Source organism: Pithys albifrons, chromosome 4 (genome assembly GCF_047495875.1).
Source record: "Pithys albifrons albifrons isolate INPA30051 chromosome 4, PitAlb_v1, whole genome shotgun sequence".
In the NCBI taxonomy this organism is placed as follows: domain Eukaryota; kingdom Metazoa; phylum Chordata; class Aves; order Passeriformes; family Thamnophilidae; genus Pithys; species Pithys albifrons.
The window spans coordinates 3963532-3980639 of record NC_092461.1 but is presented as its reverse complement, the minus strand read 5'-3'; the positions used below and the strand labels follow the sequence as shown (position 1 = coordinate 3980639).

Here is a 17108-nt window from a genome sequence, read left to right as displayed (position 1 = left end):
GCCTCAAGCTTGCCCACCTGCATGGAACATCAGTAATTATAAAAAAAAATAAATACTAATATAAGTATTTTATCAGGCTCTTCTTTGCTGCAACAATAGAGTCAATTATTTTTAATGACAGAAGTGGAAAGGGTGAAAACACGTGGCCTTATCTCATGAAACTTTCTTTGAAATTAATGGGATTTTTTTTTCTGGGAAAGGACAGGAAGAAAGGAGATTCAAGCTGATATTTAAGGTTGGAAGTTTGCCTTTTTCTTGGTATTTCCAAATGTTAACATTTTGTGTCTTTATCAGACTAAAAGCTCTGATTATTTATTGAGAGATGAATGTTTTAAAATATAATTCAGCAGTCAAAAAAAAACCTTTTTAGGTAATAGGTAAAGTTATTTTCTGACACTTGGTAATTGCATAAGGTGAGGCAGAAAAGACATAATTTGCTTGATGGAGGATCTTGATGTTATGCTTATTATAGATGGTTCCTTTTTCCTCCTGGACATCAGTTCATCTCCTGCAGCACTGAGTGGTTTTCAGTGTCTGGGTTGCAAATCATTTTATCCCAGAAGTTCCTACTGAAGGTTCTTTGATGGACAATGAAACTCCCACAGTACAACATAAACAGTTCTGACAGTGAAGTTCTGCACACACAGAGATAGGAAAAGAAACCAAACTCAGCCACAGTGTTGCTCATGCACTAATCAAGAGTTATGGTCTGTGTTTTATTCAAATTTCATCTTGCACAGAAAGTCTGGAAACCTTTATTTCCATGGGGGGCTGAGACTCCCTCACCAAACTTCTGCATCAGTTGATAGGATGGTTTCTTGCAGCTGATAAGGAATAACCTCACTTATAGCAGAAGAAGCCAGGAAGAAACAGAGAGGGTTTATTTTCCAAGCACATTTCCATGGCTTGAGGCAGCTGGGATGGCTCCAACAGGCTGCAAAAGGTTTTAAAGCCACACTGGACTCTCTGGGAACCAGCAAAGCTGAGAGCAAGGGAGAAAATTTACTGTCTCCTCTGCCAGACCTTTGTAGTTTTGGGGGGTTTGTTTTTTTTTTAATGCCTTGATCTTGTTTTGTTCACCTTGCTGTGAGCTTGAAAACTCTTCCTGGTTGTGTTTTTTTTTTTTTTGGAGTGCCATGCACATGCTGGTGAAGTGGCATTTCCTGGTGATGTTTTGGAGAAGGGAATAGAAAAGCTTGAGGGAAGATAAATTCTACACTTATTCAAAATATTATTGAAGCTTTGGTGCTTTGGTTTTTCCAGTCAGATTTTTTTTTAAAGGTTCTATAAAAAAATCATATGTCAATGTGTTTTTTTTAAGTTAAGTTTCCCAGTCAGCAGAGGGATTGCTTAAATTGGCAACACTTCCAGGCAAAGACTTTCAATGTTCATGGTGAATAATAAGAAATAAAAATGTGGCAAATCTGTTCAATTAGAGGAGCTGATGTTATAAACCATACCCAGATCATTTTATTCCTACTGCCTGTTACTTCTAACCACAACAGGTAAATATTTTGAATTTTGGGTGTTTTTTTCCAAGTCCCAGGTGGGGTTTCCAAGTCCCAGGTGGGGTTTCCAAGTCCCAGGTGGGTTTTCCAAGTCCCAGGTGGAGTTTCCAAGTCCCAGGTATGGTTTCCAAGTCCCAGGTGGGTTTTCCAAGTCCCAGGTGGGGTTTCCAAGTCCCAGGTGGGGTTTCCAAGTCCCAGGTGGTGTTTCCAAGTCCCAGGTGGGGTTTCCAAGTCCCAGGTTATTGCAATCTCTCTGCAAGGTGCTGTTTTCAGCTTGTACATGGAAAAGGGTGGCTTTGTTTGAATCACTGGCTAAGAAGGATAACTTAGTGTGTTTTAGAGCACTTTGTGGTCTCATTCTGTTCTTCTGAATTTTATGTAATACCTACTGTGATCCCATGTGAAGGGTATTAATATTTCAGTTATAATTCCTCTTATGCTTTCAGGCCAGGCTGTCTTTGGGGTTTGCTGTGGAGAACAGAAATAATTATGGGGTTTTCTTCTTTCCTTTTCTTCCTTCACTTCCTTCTGATGACTTGGAAATGTGTTTGTGAATCAGGGTTGAGAAAGAGAGTGGGGTGTCCCCTGTGGGTCTGAAACACCCCAAAATCCTCCATATTCTCACTCATGACAAACCCTGTTACTATTTCTGTGTCCAACCCCCTTTGGATGTGCCAGTGAGCACATGATAGAGATGTTGGTCCCAGCCAGGTGTTTTTGCTGTGCTGAAACAGCTCCCAGAGCAGCAACACATTGTTGAAAATCACTGATCACTACCAAGGTTTTGGGAGAACAGAGAAAATGGCACTGATGCAAAACTGAGTTGCAAAAAGGAGCTCTGGTTTTGTTAAAAACCAGCAACCACTTTCCAGAATTAGTAAGGGCTGCTTTTTTTTTTTACTGTTTCTGAGCTGGATATTATAAAATATAGTTAAAAATTTGAATTTCAAATTCAAAAATAAAATGGCCTGATAGACAAGAAAATATTTATAATTTAGGTCTGCTGAAATATCACACTGATTGTGTTCAAGGACTGAATAAAAATTAAAATCCATTTTCAGTTTCGTTGATCCAAACCCATACACTTGATGTATCCTGAATTTTGGAATTGGGGGAGAAAAAAAAAAAACAAAAAAAAAACAAAAACAAAAAACAAACAAAAAAAAACCACACACACAATGAGAACAAAAAAAGGAAAAAAAAACACAAAAAACCCCCCACAGACAAAAAAATACAAAAACAATCAAAAAACAAAAATACCACACAAACAAAAAAACAAAACAAAAAAAACCAAAAAACAAAAACAAAACAAAAAAAAAAACAAAAAACAAAAAACAAAAAAAGAAAAAAACAAAACCCAAAATATTGTAGGACTGCATATAACTTCTCTTTGCATGCACTGACATTTTCTGAATGTCTTTAGAGAAACTGCTCAGGAAAATGGACAGGAATTCATGTAAAACTGTAGGCAACTTTTAAAAAACTTTGGTCTCATGCCATTCTAAAGAAGGACCAAAACAAACCTGTCCATCTGCTCAACCAAAGACACAAAGATTCTTGCAGCCAGTGGGCATTAAATACACAGCCCAAAGCTTAGGGTGGCAGAAGGCACTTCCAAGCAAGGGAAAGTGGTGGCAAACAAAGATGTTTGCTTTGTTTTATTGCTGGAATTGTAAATGATCAGCAGGTTTAGATTTGTCATTTGAAGGAGATTGGAAGAATTCCAGCACGTTCAGAAATTGCAGATGTCATTTGTACAAGGGAAGCAGTGAGAGCAGTTGGCTATTTTTATACTGGAATTGCCAAGTGGAAGCTCCTGATTCCAGAATTTGGGGTAAAATCCCTCCCATGGGGATGTGTATTCCAGTCCAGAACATTCCCAGTGTGGAAAAAGTTGGCTCTGCTCAGCTGGAGTGAAAAATGCCTTTGGGGATTGTTGGAGAGCCCGTGCCAGGTGTGATGGAACGTGTGAAAGAGGCCTTGAAATGAGTCCCTTCCTCCAGGAAAGGGATGTTTAATGAGGCTGGTTGGGGTTTTATGCTAATTCCATTTCCAGCTGCTGCGTGGAGGTTCCACGAGGCCACACAAACAGTGCTGGGACATAATTCTGCAACAACACATTCGTGTTAAAATAACATAATAATGGAATTAATCTGAGAGAAAATGGGCCATTTTTGGCAATGAAAACAGGTGCTGTTAATAAGCCTAAACTTGCATGATATATGGATTAGAGAACAACATTCCCTGGGGATGTTTAAGAACAGTTTTAGCAAAGAATCAGCAAAAATGAAATATCTGGCTGTGGGGAGACAGAACAAGTGTGTTTGGGAGAAGCTCATTCTTGTGTAAAAAATTGTTGTCTATCCTGAGATGCTCCTGCCATGACTCATGAACGTTGTGCTTTCCTCAGACTGGCTCCTTCCAGGTTATTTTAGAATGCTTTCATTTAACAACAAGTTGCATCAAAGCTGATCTTTATTTTCAGATTGCATGTGAAGAAGGGTGGAAATTAATTAGTATTTCTCAGACTGTTGGCTTTTGTTCTTTGGGTTTTCACTGCCCTTTTTGAAAGGCACAGCAGAAAATAGCAACGTTTCACAGTGATATGAAGCCATGAGGCATCTGGTCTTTGATTAGAACAAAGACTGAGCAACAGTGAGTTTATCACAGTGACCCAAAAAAGCTGCAGGTTCTTTCTGTCAGGGGATTGGCTGGTCCCAGCATCCTGCTTTGAAGCAATTCATGGAGCTGATGCCTAAATTCCTGGAAAATAGACACTCAGGACAATATTAGTGGGGAAATACAGATGGTTTATCTTCATTGAAGGCTCCCATGGGGCACACCAGAGGTCTGGGCACACGTGATTTGAGGTGTTACAGCTTTTAGAATCTTCCAGGAGTTAATATATGAGATATCCATAACCAGCTGTGGGTCCCACTTCCCTTGGTGCCCCATCCATAAACGTCCTAAGCTTTGCCCCTTGGAGAAGATCCAAGGATTTCTTGGCCCTCTCTTTTGTTTAGTCTTTGAGGTATCTTTCAGGTGCCTTCTTCCCAAACATCATCCCCTTTGGAAAGCTCAGGAATCTGTGGGAAAGGGCTTTAGTAACTTTCCAACACCACCTAAACATGTGAGCAACCCAGGAGAGTCCCTGTAACCTTTAGAATTCTAAAAATCATATATACATTAAATACATATACACTTATATAGGCACCAGAACAATAGAACCATTTAGGTTAGAAAATACCTTTAATATCATCAAGTGCAACCACACCCTGGGTGATTTTGGTGCAGTCCTGTGAGCACAGCCCAGCCCAGCCAGGCTAATCTGATGGGATGTTTTAATCACAAGAGCTGCCCTCTATTTCCATGCCTATGAACTGCATTTAAAAGGCACACACAGTGTTAGATGTGTGTCTGTTGGCAGCAGAGATGAGAATTCCAAGCCCACAGGGCTCTGCAACATGGATGGCAATCACAAAATCATTGGCTTCATGAGCTCTTTGAAGGGATTCTGAGGCCCGTGTGTTGAGGAACAGTAAACAGTTGCTAGAAAGAGCAGCTGAACTGCCCTCTGTACAGAGGTTTCATAGGAAAACACAGATTATGAATTGGGAATCACATTATGAACTGGAAATCAAAGATAGATTGATGAAGAATCATAGAATAGATTGAGGTGGAAAAGACCTCTGAGATCATCGAGTCCAACTCTTGGTCCAACTCCAGTCCCTTTACCAGATCATGGCACTCAGTGCCACGGCCAAGCTCAGCTGAAAAACCTCCAGGGATGGGGAATCCACCCCCTCTCTGGGCAGCCCATTCCAATCCCTGAGCACTCTCTCTGCAAAGAAGGTTTTTCTGATCTCCAACTTCAATTTCCCCTGGCAGAGCTTGAGCCCATCGTGCCCCCTTGTCCTATTGCTGAGTGCCTGGGAGAAGAGACCAACCCCCACCTGGCCACAACTTCCCTTCAGGTACAGGACAGTTTCTTAGAAATCTTGGTCAAGTCTTGTTTCTTCCAGGGCTTGTGTATACATTGTAACTTGAATTATTTAAACCATAAACATGAAGCAGATTAGTTACAACATCAGAAACCCTCGGGTGGATGTTTATGCAGTTCATAAACTCATTCACTTTATTTTAATTCATTAAGGCAAATTCAGTTCTGAATTACAGTGTCCACAGAAGTGTTTAATGTGGTGGTGGTGATGCTCCTTGAATTACTTAATTCAGTTTGCTTTTCCTGAGGGCTCCTGTGAGCAGAAAGAGTAGAGCAGGTGATGCCTGAGCTGCCTCAAGAGGTAGGTTCAGAGGCTCTGTGTGGTGAAAGCTGCACTTGGCACCTTGCACTGCCTGAGGGATTGGTCAGAGGAAGTCCAAGGCAGAGATTAGAGCATTTAATGAAGAGGAAAAGCTGTTGTGCCCTCTTCCAATTTCTGCTGTTAATCCACGCTGAGTGCCATGATCTGGTAAAGGGACTGGAGTTGGACCAAGGGTTGGACTCGATGATCTCGGAGGTCTTTTCCAACCCAATCCATTCTATGATTCTGTGATTCTATCCCAGTCTTGTTGCAAACACCACCTATAGATTATTGGACTCTTCAGTATTGCAGGACCTAATTCCAATTTTTCCAGGCCTCCTTTTTGGTCTGTGTGCAGAGTTTCCTCAGAACTGGAGCTCACCAAGTCTATTTCAGAGACAATCTGGGATTTCAGTAATTAAAGAGATTATTAAAGTAGAAGAAGAAAGTCTTGGAAAACAAAAGCATAGGGAGAAAAAATGCTCATTCTTGTAAGAAGTTCAACTCTCCATTTGAAGAAACTTATAGTTTTCTGAATAGTCATAATTTGCTTTATTATTACATTTTCAGAAGAATGTTTCAGCTTCATATATAGTGTCTGTATAAAGAAATAGTAAAAAATAAAACATTTTGGTTTCCATTTGTTCATATAAGCTGAAGAAATAATATCTGTTGTTAACTTCATCTGAGTTGCTTGTTATCTACAGGATATCCCCTACCTGTAGATACAAGTAATGGTAGAGTAGATTCCTGATGCTGAACATCACTCCCTATTCCTTTTTTTCCTGCTGGAAAATTTTCTAGGTTGAAAAATGGAGTGTCTTGTTCTCTTATTTAGCAGATGAATATGGGCATGTAAATTTTTGAAGGACAGACCTTAGTTCCTCTTAAAAAGATTTTAATTTGGCAATTAACACTCTTGGTCTTTTGTATCCTCAGAGTTCTGTGTGTGTCTCTCCAAGTTAATCAGGCAACCCCAAACAATTCTGTTTATTGAAACATGCACTAAAAGTCATCCTTAAAAATCACACATTTTAAACGTAATAGACAATAAAGTCTAGAGGCAAAAAAGTTTCCAGAGTGTGCACAAATGTCTCCTTGCAGCCTTTTATGGTCAAGTTCTGCCTGAAGACACTTTGGAGCCCATGAATTTCTATCACCATCATCAAGGATCAATATTGCACTTCCATTTCTGTGCTGGCACTCAGAGTTTCCAAACAACTGCACATGTCCCTCTAACACCTTGTGTGCTTTATGGACCTGAGCAAAAGGCCTGTAAAAATGACCATCTGATTCTCTGTGGGTTTGGTGGGCACAGACTCAGGTCTGTATTTAGCCATGGTGGGATTCCTCCCAATTTTGTTATCTAATGAGAAAATATGCTACAGGTCGATTAAACATCAATTAAAAAAAGATGTAGTTGGCTGTGAGTGAAATATTCAGATGACATTTGGACTACAGTTTAATTAGTCTGAGTTGTAGAATTGTTTCTCTCCAGCTTCCTGTGCATCATCTCGATCCTCGGTCTGGAGGATTTTAGTTCATAGGTGTGGGAAAAAACCCAACTTAATAATTCCCTGAGGAACAGAACTTATGAAACACATTTTGTATGGGTTGCTTCTCCCTGAGTCTTTTGCTGGAATGGCAGTTTGGATCAGTTTTCCATAGCCAGCCTCCCAGAACTTCAGAAACATTACAAATTTATGACCTTTTGTCCTGACATCAAACTTTGCCAATGTTGGAAAGAGGCAGTGAAATTGTCAATGAAGGCAGAAAAATTGAAGAGAGCCACTGGTGCTGCTGGAAATGAGCAGGAAGGGCTGAGAGAAAACAGACAACAGAAAATGATACCTTGGCTCTCCTGGTTTTAGACAGGACAATGAGTTTGGAAGAGTGGCAACATCCTTTTAAAACCTCAGTGCTAACTCCAAAATGTCTGGAACTTCTCTCATCAAATGTACTTCAGGGAGGTGGGGAAGGGAAAGATCAGGACAGGGAACTTCTAAGAAGTTGTTTATGGAAATAATTTGTGGGTTTATGATCAGTGAAGAATCTTTGTGTGTCCTCACTCTTCCATTTGCTTTGGAAAGAGCCAGGGTGGGAATGGCACTCTCCAGGTTTTTGTGGGATTTGGATCAGACTCCCAGGAGAGATCAGATTTCTCTGCACTCAAACAAAGGCAGAACTGTTGTGGGATGATTATTACAGAAAATTCATGTATATTGATTTATAAATTAAAGTAATTAGATCACTGGCAGCCATTCTCAATTAGTAATAGGTCTGAGCTGACCCTACAGCCCGTCAGGCACCCACTGTTAATCTCCATGACATGGAACCCTCCATGTTGGCAGCACCAGTACAGGAGCTCCAGCCCACACACTCCTCCCCTGTACTAACCAAGCCCATACTCTTATCTTTTATTTAGATGTGATGTTCACGCCCCAGAAAGTTTCCAGTTTGGAATGGCCACCTCTAAATATTGATGTTGCCTCTTTGCAGCTGAGTCTGCAAAGGCAGTGCTGAAATGAGAGGCCAGAGGGGCTGTGGCATTTCTGGCATTAATGTGCAGACAACATCCCTGCAGGCTAAAAGGCACTGCAAGGAGCTGACAAACCCAATCAAAATCCCCCCCTTTGTTAGTCTGGCAGATGAGTCCTTTTTCTGGTTTCCCTGCAAGGGTTTGTGAGAGTGGCTTAACTCAGCTGCCCTCCTGTGAGTGGCTGCACTCAGATCAAGCCAAGCCCCAGCTGTGCCATTCATAATGTCACACCTCCTGAATGCAGGAGAATGGTGAGGTGAGAATTGTTGCCGCTGAATTAACAAAATTAATGTTTATTCACAGTTTGGTGGGGACATTTTAGTTGGTGTTCTTGCATCTGCTGAGGGGGAGTTGGCTGAATTCCTCTTGCAGAAGAGCAACCCCTGCCCCTGCCTCCCATCAGTCAGGAGCTATTAACAGCATCCCATCTGTGATCCCATGTGCTGACCCCTGGTTTCCAGAGGACCAGAGCCCCTTCTGCCAGTGAAGACACAGCTATTTTACAATGTCTTCTTTGCCTCCTGGCACTGGTTCATTTGCTGAATTGAGCTGGTTTTGAGCACTCCAGGACAGTTGTGACATCTCCTTCCTCAGGTCCCAATCACCACAATGACCACTGAGAGAAAGAAGTTGTATTTGACCAGGTCTTCAGAATTTACATGTGAAATTATTTGCCCTGAGGGTGAGAGTGACTTTTGTGGGTGATATCTGTTGTCTTGGCAACATGGTTTCCTCCAGGAAATACCAGGTATATTTGAGTGCCCTTGTTGCCCCACGCTGCAATATGAGTTATATTGGTCTGTTTTCTTTCCTTGCATCCTTAGAAGGGAAGGCTGTAAAACTGAACATTGTGAACACAAAGGGTGGAAACACCACAGGGGAAGAGAGCTGAGATGCTCCCCTTCTGTGCTAATTGAGAATATGCCAAATCTTAGTTCCCTGCACAGATAAATGAGAGAACCAGAGCAGAGGCTTTGAGGATTGCACTGTCTAATAAAACCAGCACTATCCCCAGAAGGGCAGAGCTCTCTCTTAGCCAGCAACAGAGCAAATGTGGTGCAACAATGCATATTATGAATAAATTGGTGTGTTCCCTTGGTCTGCAGCTCCCTGTAGGTTAAGATGAACAAAGGGAGAGCTATTTCAAGCCCATGTGGCAAGGTGTGGGCTGAGCGAGGTACTTCTGCTGCTGCTCTAATGATGCCTCTTGTGCTGCAGAGCAGCTGGATAACAAGAGGGCTGATATTCAGGAGCTCCAAATCGGTATCATAGTTGATTTGTAGGAAGTAGGGTAGAGTCTCCCTATTCATCTAACACCTGCTAGTTCTGTAAAACCTTTATGTTTGTATGCTTATCTCCTACTTTTTTCCCCTATGCACGTGTTGGATCTCCCTGCTTTGCCTCCCTGCAGCAGATGATGTAGGGCACTTTTTGTCTTTTAAACTTGGTTGTAAAAATCTCATCACCTTCAGTGACAAGAGGCCTGACCTTATGTAAAAATGTAGTGAGGGCAGGAGGCTTCCTACTGGATATCCAGGGCACTCCTGGTAATGGGAAGACCATTTATAGTAATGCTCTCAAGGAAAGAAGAACACAAAAAACTCACACACATTTATTAGAGGAGATAACTGTGGAACAAAATTATGTTGATGAATAACAAACAGGAAATTGTTTACAAAATGCTGATTTCTGGGTCATCATTTGCTTAATTTTTTCTGTTTCATTTTGCTTGAATAATGTAAATGCATTGGTCCCATTAGTCTCCAGGATATCTTCAATTTTCATTTGCTACTGCCAGTGTTTCCCAAAGTCTTTTGAAGTGGGACTATCCCTGTGTAGGAAGAGAGTCCCAGGAGCCACCCCCTCCTCCTGTTCCTGACTCCTTGGCATCCCCATGGTAATCAAACCAAGTGCTTATGTGGGAGAGTAATACGAGGAAGCTGCTGAGGCAATTTGAGCTGTGTCTTAATGAAATGGAACAGCTGGAAATCAGGAGGAGCAGGATCATCATGGGACCAATCACCCCTCTGTGGAGGAGCAGCGAGTGCTGTGTGAACCACAGGCAGCCTGTATGTGATGAGAGCAGGGCTGTACTGAGTGGGTAGCTAATACTGGGGGGGAAGGCTTCAATCCAAACACCACTTTAATTAAATTTCACTAAGTGTTAGGCTAGGAGGTATAAATGAAGCAGTTGACAAGGTTTTTCAAAACTGAAACTAAGCCTGAGCTGAGGTGAACACACCTGGCACACTCACCTGGATCATTTTTGTGCTACAGGATGGAGCGGGGCCAGAGAAGAGCAACGAGGCTGGAGAAGGGACTGAAGCACAAGTGCTGTGGGGAGAGGCTGAGGGAGCTGGGGGTGTTTAGCCTGGAGAAGAGGAGGCTCAGAGGTGACCTCAGCACTGTCTGGAACTGCCTGAAGGGAAGTTGTGGCCAGGTGGGGGTTGGTCTCTTCTCCCAGGCACTCAGCAATAGGACAAGGGGGCACGATGGGCTCAAGCTCTGCCAGGGGAAATTGAAGTTGGAGAGCAGAAAAAAATTCTTTGCAGAGAGAGTGCTCAGGCATTGGAATGGGCTGCCCAGAGAGGGGATGGATTCCCCATCCCTGGAGGTTTTTCAGCTGAGCTTGGCCGTGGCACTGAGTGCCATGATCTGGTAAAGGGACTGGAGTTGGACCAACGGTTGGATTTGATGATCTCGGAGGTCTTTTCCAACCCAGTCAATTCTGATTCTTTGATTCCTCTCCAGCCAGTGCTCCACTGCATTTTACTAAAACATGGGCTGTTTTCCATTCTTTCAGTACTTTCTGCTTTGAGATTGCTCATAATGTACCCCTGGAGAATTTTGTTTCCTTTTCCCTGCCATGGGAAAAGCCTTAAGTCAGACAGCAGCTTCCTCAGTGCAACTCAAGTTGAGTCTCCAGTTCTTCCTGCCAGGGATGTCCCAGACAGATGTTGACAGGACTGTGTTCACTGCAGGAACTGACAGCAGCAGGAGACCTTACCCCTGGTGGGAACAGAGCATGCACAAGAGACATGGCATGATTCATCACTGGCATTTCAGCCCTTTTGGATCAGGTAAAATGCCCACAGAAGTCCTGGATCTGCCCCGAGAACTCCCACAGTGAAGAAGCTGAGAGAGACAACCAGCAGGGCCTTGTCCCAAGCTGTGCTTTTGCCTTTGGGTATCTCAGGCATTCAGGTCTTTGGCTCACAGGATTTTCTCAGCTTGTTTCCTGTCCTGCAGCTTGGTGGGCAGGCAGGGAGAGGATAAACAAATCACAGATTGCCTTAAAGTCCTGCGAGTCACAACACAGTGCTAGGCAGAGATTCCACTTCATTTTCTTCATGTTCTTTCCCAGTTTTGTTTCATAGTTAGCACCTCTGTCACCTGGATAGCACAAAGCAGCAAATAACAGTTGATTTTGCTTCCATAAAATCAAGTTGTGCTTTGCTTTACACCTTTATTTCAGATATCTCTGGTCAGTTATGTTTAGATATTTCCTATTAAATCCATGGAGCTGAGTAACACTGGCATTGTAAATAAAAGCATAAATGTTGCTCCAAAGGGCATTGTCCTTCCAGCCTGTTTTATTCAGTTCAGTTACATGTCATTTAATTATCAGGTTGATTCCTAATTAGAAGTGAACCTGGGCTCAGTGCTTGAAGATAAAAAGCATGGGGCAGGCAGTATAAATGAGGAGCAAAGGCTGGATCTACATGGCAGGAAGAGCACCAAGCATGAAGAGAAGTGATTATTTCACACTTACACTTTCATGCATTTATTCTTACTGTCCTCTTTCTAGTTTTAAAAACCTAGTGAAAAATCCATATACAGAAGATATGTAGCTCATAAATTGCATTCTGGCAGCACGTGCCAGGTGTGGGTTGAGGTGAGCTACTCTTCTTTTAGGTTAAATGTAATAAGAAACCTGTAATGACTCAACTTAGGGAGTGAACCATCCAGAGCAGCTTATTCAAGGGTAAAAATATAGATAGAGATACATAAATAAAAGTTACAGCACAACTCAGTAAGCTGGAACAAGCTGGAGAGGCATAAAATGCTTTATCTTCTAGTTCTTACTAACCATTAGTTTTATTTTAATTTGTTATTTTTGTTTTATAATTTAGAAACCATTCCCATGCTTGCCATTTGTAGAACTTTTTTTTAGCCTTGGTTATGTAAACACCTGCATATTTTATGTTACTTTTGAACTGAACTTGGCAACTGGATGACCCTGAGTAGAAATAAAAGCAATGGAGCACATAGTAGTAGGTTTCAAATGAGATATAAGTAATTTAGGGTTGTTTTTTCTTACTTGATTAATGCTCCCCACAAAAAACATAGACAATGACAAGCATCTAACAAGTAAAATGTTTTACTAGATTTGAAGGGCTCCTGGTGAGGAGCTGTGATAATACCAATGAGATGGAAAGCAATAATGTGGTGTCTGGGCCTGGGTAAGAAAGCCCCTAATTCTTTCCATCTCCTCCTATTTCAGCATGTGAGTCAGGAGGGCTGAGCTGTTTCCTCCAAATGTATATTAATGTGCACAGGCTCCCTCCTTCTCTCTAGGATTGCCAAAGCCCATGGAGGGTTTCAGATGAACTAATTCCTACTGGAATTATTTGCAACTGAAATGCTCAGTGGTCAGGAAGCTAAGGAGAAGTGAAAATTTTCTCCCCAATTCCTAGGATTTTGTGTGCCTGGATGTTTTTCCCACCACAGTGTTCAGAGGGACCCAGGATATTCTCAGGTATTTTTGAGCGTTCCTGAGTGAGGTGCCAGAATGATGCAGGTGAATTGGGTGGTGAGTGACTTCAGACCTTCATGGAAACATTATGACCCTGAGATGAGCTCAGCTGGTTAAAACTTGGTTGCAATAATGCCCAGGTCATGAGTTCAATCCCCTGTGTGGGGCACTGACTTAAGAGTTGGACTCAATGATCCTTGTGGGTCCCTTCCAACTCAGTCTGTGATTCTGATTCAGGGAGGTGAAACTGCACAAACTGGATCTGACAGAAGAGTTTATCAGACTTGCTGTGATCTCAAGGAGGCTACACAACACGGAATATGGTGGAAATGGAGAAAATTCTTGGAAAAAAGTCGGGATAAAAAAAAACAGGCACCATTTACAGTGCTACCAGCAGCAATCTTTTACAGAGACAGTAAAGAAGCTCTCACTCTGCATGGTGGATACCTGGGAAATGTAAATCCTGATAGACCTAGTTTAGTGCTCCTCACATGTCTTGTTGATGTGTGTGTGTTTACCCATCCCACTTCTGCTGGCTCTTGCTCACAGCAGTGGGCCAGTCTGAGGAGATTCTGTTTGTAGTGAAGTTGTGGCCATCTAAACCTGTTCCTGGTGATTCCGGGGGGATTGGCAGTGTGCTTTTGCCTCAGTGAGCACAAAGGGAGGATTTAAGGAGCTGCCAATTCCTTGGCAATTTTATTATTCAACTGCCTTCCTCTTTGAGAATGGCAGGTCTCTAAAAATATACCCCTGAGTGTGGTTTTGTGGCATCAGGTTTTAGAGGTGTATGTAACGTAGGTGTAGTTAATTAGATCACATCAGTGTTAATGAAGTGCTTTTGAGATTCTTGGAGAGCTTTAGCTGTGACAGTTCAAAGCTCTGTGTGCCAGGGGTGCCCAAACCTCAATCAAATGTATCAGGATAAGAATAGGTAAGTTTGGTGTTCTATCAAAAAAATATCACAATATGCTGGGTTTATAGAATCATAGAATGGATTGGGTTGGAAAAGACCTCCCAGATCATCAAGTCGAACCCTTGGGCCAACTCCAGTCCCTTTACCAGATCATGGCACTCAGTGCCACGGCCAAGCTCAGCTGAAAAACCTCCAGGGATGGGGAATCCACCCCCTCTCTGGGCAGCCCATTCCAATGCCTGAGCACTCTCTCTGCAAAGAAGTTTTTTGTGCTCTCCAACTTCAATTTCCCCTGGCAGAGCTTGAGCCCATCGTGCCCCCTTGTCCTATTGCTGAGTGCCTGGGAGAAGAGACCAACCCCCACCTGGCCAGAACTTCCCTTCAGGGAGTTTTACACAGTGCTGAGGTCACCTCTGAGCCTCCTCTTCTCCAGGCTATCAATGGTGACAAAACAATTCCAGGGTTTTAAACACTGTGGTCTTACATTTGCCATGTCATTTCCCTACTCTGTTCCCCTTAATTAGAGGAGAGTAAAGTGGAAATGCTGTCTTTGATTATGTCTCTGTGTCCTGCTTGAGAATAAAGGCTCTGGTGTACTGAGAGCAGTATCTGACTGACCATGGCAGTAATACCATCTGCTAATTAGAGGATTTGGCAAAATAATTGCAATTTTCTATTTAAATTAGAAAGTACTCAGTGGACTCTGTGATTCCCCTTCAGTTTGGGGGTAGAAGGCTTTGCAGGACAGGCAAATAACTGCTTAGTGAGAAAATAGGCTGGAACTAGAAAGACAAAAGCCACTGCTCTTTAAAAGGATAAAATGCACCCCTTCTCACCTGGGACAGATGGTTCTGTCCAGCTCTTTCTCTCCACCCTTCTGTGTATGAGTTAACTGTATCATTTTATTGCCAGTCAATAGTATTGCACAGCAGCAGCAGGGTTGTTTGAGACAAGGATAAAAGATATTATTGCAGCATTTTATGAAAACCAGCAGGAGATCACAAACCACTTAAGCTGCCCTGTCACAGAAATCTGATTATGTATTTATAAAGATTAATTTTTAATAATGCTGTTAGCTACAAATGTGCCCAGATCACATGTTTGGGTACAAATATTCCTTGAACTCTGGTGAAGTTCACATCTAAATTCATAACAATGAAATATGTACAAAATTCCAACTAGGTCTGGGTTGTACAAAAACTCTGGGTATTCAGTTACCATGAAGATTTCACACCTGATTGAGTATTACTGGAAATTCTCATGTGTGTGTGTGTTACAACTATGCCCATTGTTTGTTTCTGTTGATTTATAGTCAGAATAATTCTGATTCTGCAAAGGAAACACCAGTGCTGTTGGTGTCTTTAAGTGTGTAACTCCTGACAGTGCAGAGGTTCCCCAGGGGTCAGTGTTGGGTCCAGACCTGTTTAACATCTTTATTGATGATTCAGATGAGGGGATTGAGTCCATCATCAGCAAATTTGCTGATGACACCAAGTTGGGAGGGAGTGTCGACCTGCTGGAAGGCAGGAGGGCTCTGCAGACGGATCTGGATAGACTTGAGAGATGGGCTGATTCCAATGGGATGAAGTTCAACAAGGCCAAGTGCAGGTCCTGCCCTTTGGCCACAACAACCCCCTGCAGCGCTCCAGGCTGGGCACAGAGTGGCTGGAGAGCAGCCAGGCAGAGGGACCTGGGGGGACTGAGGGACAGGAAGCTCAACAGGAGCCAACAGTGTGCCCAGGTGGCCAAGAAGGCCAATGGGATCCTGGCCTGGATCCAAACTAGCGTGGCCAGCAGGCCCAGGGCAGTGACCCTTCCCCTGGACTCTGCCTTGGGGAGGCCACACCTTGAGTGTTGTGTTCAGTTCTGGGCCCCTCAGTTGAGGAAAGAGACTGAGGTGCTGGAGCAGGGCCAGAGAAGAGCAACAAGGCTGGAGAAGGGACTGGAGCACAAGTGCTGTGGGGAGAGGCTGAGGGAGCTGGGGGTGTTTAGCCTGGAGAAGAGGAGGCTCAGAGGTGACCTCAGCACTGTCTGGAACTGCCTGAAGGGAAGTTCTGGCCAGGTGGGGGTTGGTCTCTTCTCCCAGGCACTCAGCAATAGGACAAGGGGGCACGATGGGCTCAAGCTCTGCCAGGGGAAATTGAAGTTGGAGAGCAGAAAAAACTTCTTTGCAGAGAGAGTGCTCAGGCATTGGAATGGGCTGCCCAGAGAGGGGGTGGATTCCCCATCCCTGGAGGTTTTTCAGCTGAGCTTGGCCGTGGCACTGAGTGCCATGATCTGGTAAAGGGACTGGAGTTGGACCAAGGGTTGGACTTGATGATCTGGGAGGTCTTTTCCAACCCAATCGATTCTATGATTCTATGAACAGACCAGAGAAACAAATTCACATGCTGAGCATGATCTATTGAAGATTATTTTCAGCTAACAGCCTTGTAATCTGGGCACTGGAAATCCAGCAGCAGCACCGTGGTTGGACTTTGTAATGTCTTCATCTGAGCTTCTGGAGGCTGATGGGCATTTGAATATTAAACCTCCATGAAATTCAGAGCCAGGAGAAACAGCCCTGCAGGAGCTTGTGGTGGAAGAAAAAAAAAAAGGGTGTTAAAATGTTCTTTGTATACAGGTTAACCTTTCCATATAATATTCTCATTTGTACAAAGTATATACTGAGTAATATAAGACATTTCTCAAACAAGATACATCAGAGCGAAGCTTTTGGGACATCTCACAGACATAAATGGAGCCAAGTTGGAGGGTGAGGGGGAAAAGCATTTCTGCACTGAGGAAAGAATTTGGTCCAAACCTATCAATAGGCTTTAAAATTGTGTTAGTGTTACAAATGGCAATACTGCCCTGTATCTTTAAGTTATTTATAGTGAACAGAAAACAAAGAGCACCTCATGTCACAGACTGCCCATCCTTGAGCATATTTTCCCGAAGCAAAACCATAGATATGTTACTTTAGCATTAAAATTATGCAATTCTAACTTTCTTATGTTTGGTTTTCCATGAAACAAAATGAAGCCTAAGGTGTGTGTTACCAACATAATTCATATCTCAGCCTCATTTTTGTAACAGCACTTTCTGACTC

General features: G+C 42.8%; 1 protein-coding gene across 5 annotated transcripts in view; it reads left to right on the top strand.

The window, feature by feature from the left end:
* PHACTR1 (phosphatase and actin regulator 1) overlaps positions 1 to 17108 on the top strand; it is a 271226-nt gene that overhangs the window by 164754 nt on the left and 89364 nt on the right. The window lies entirely within an intron of this gene.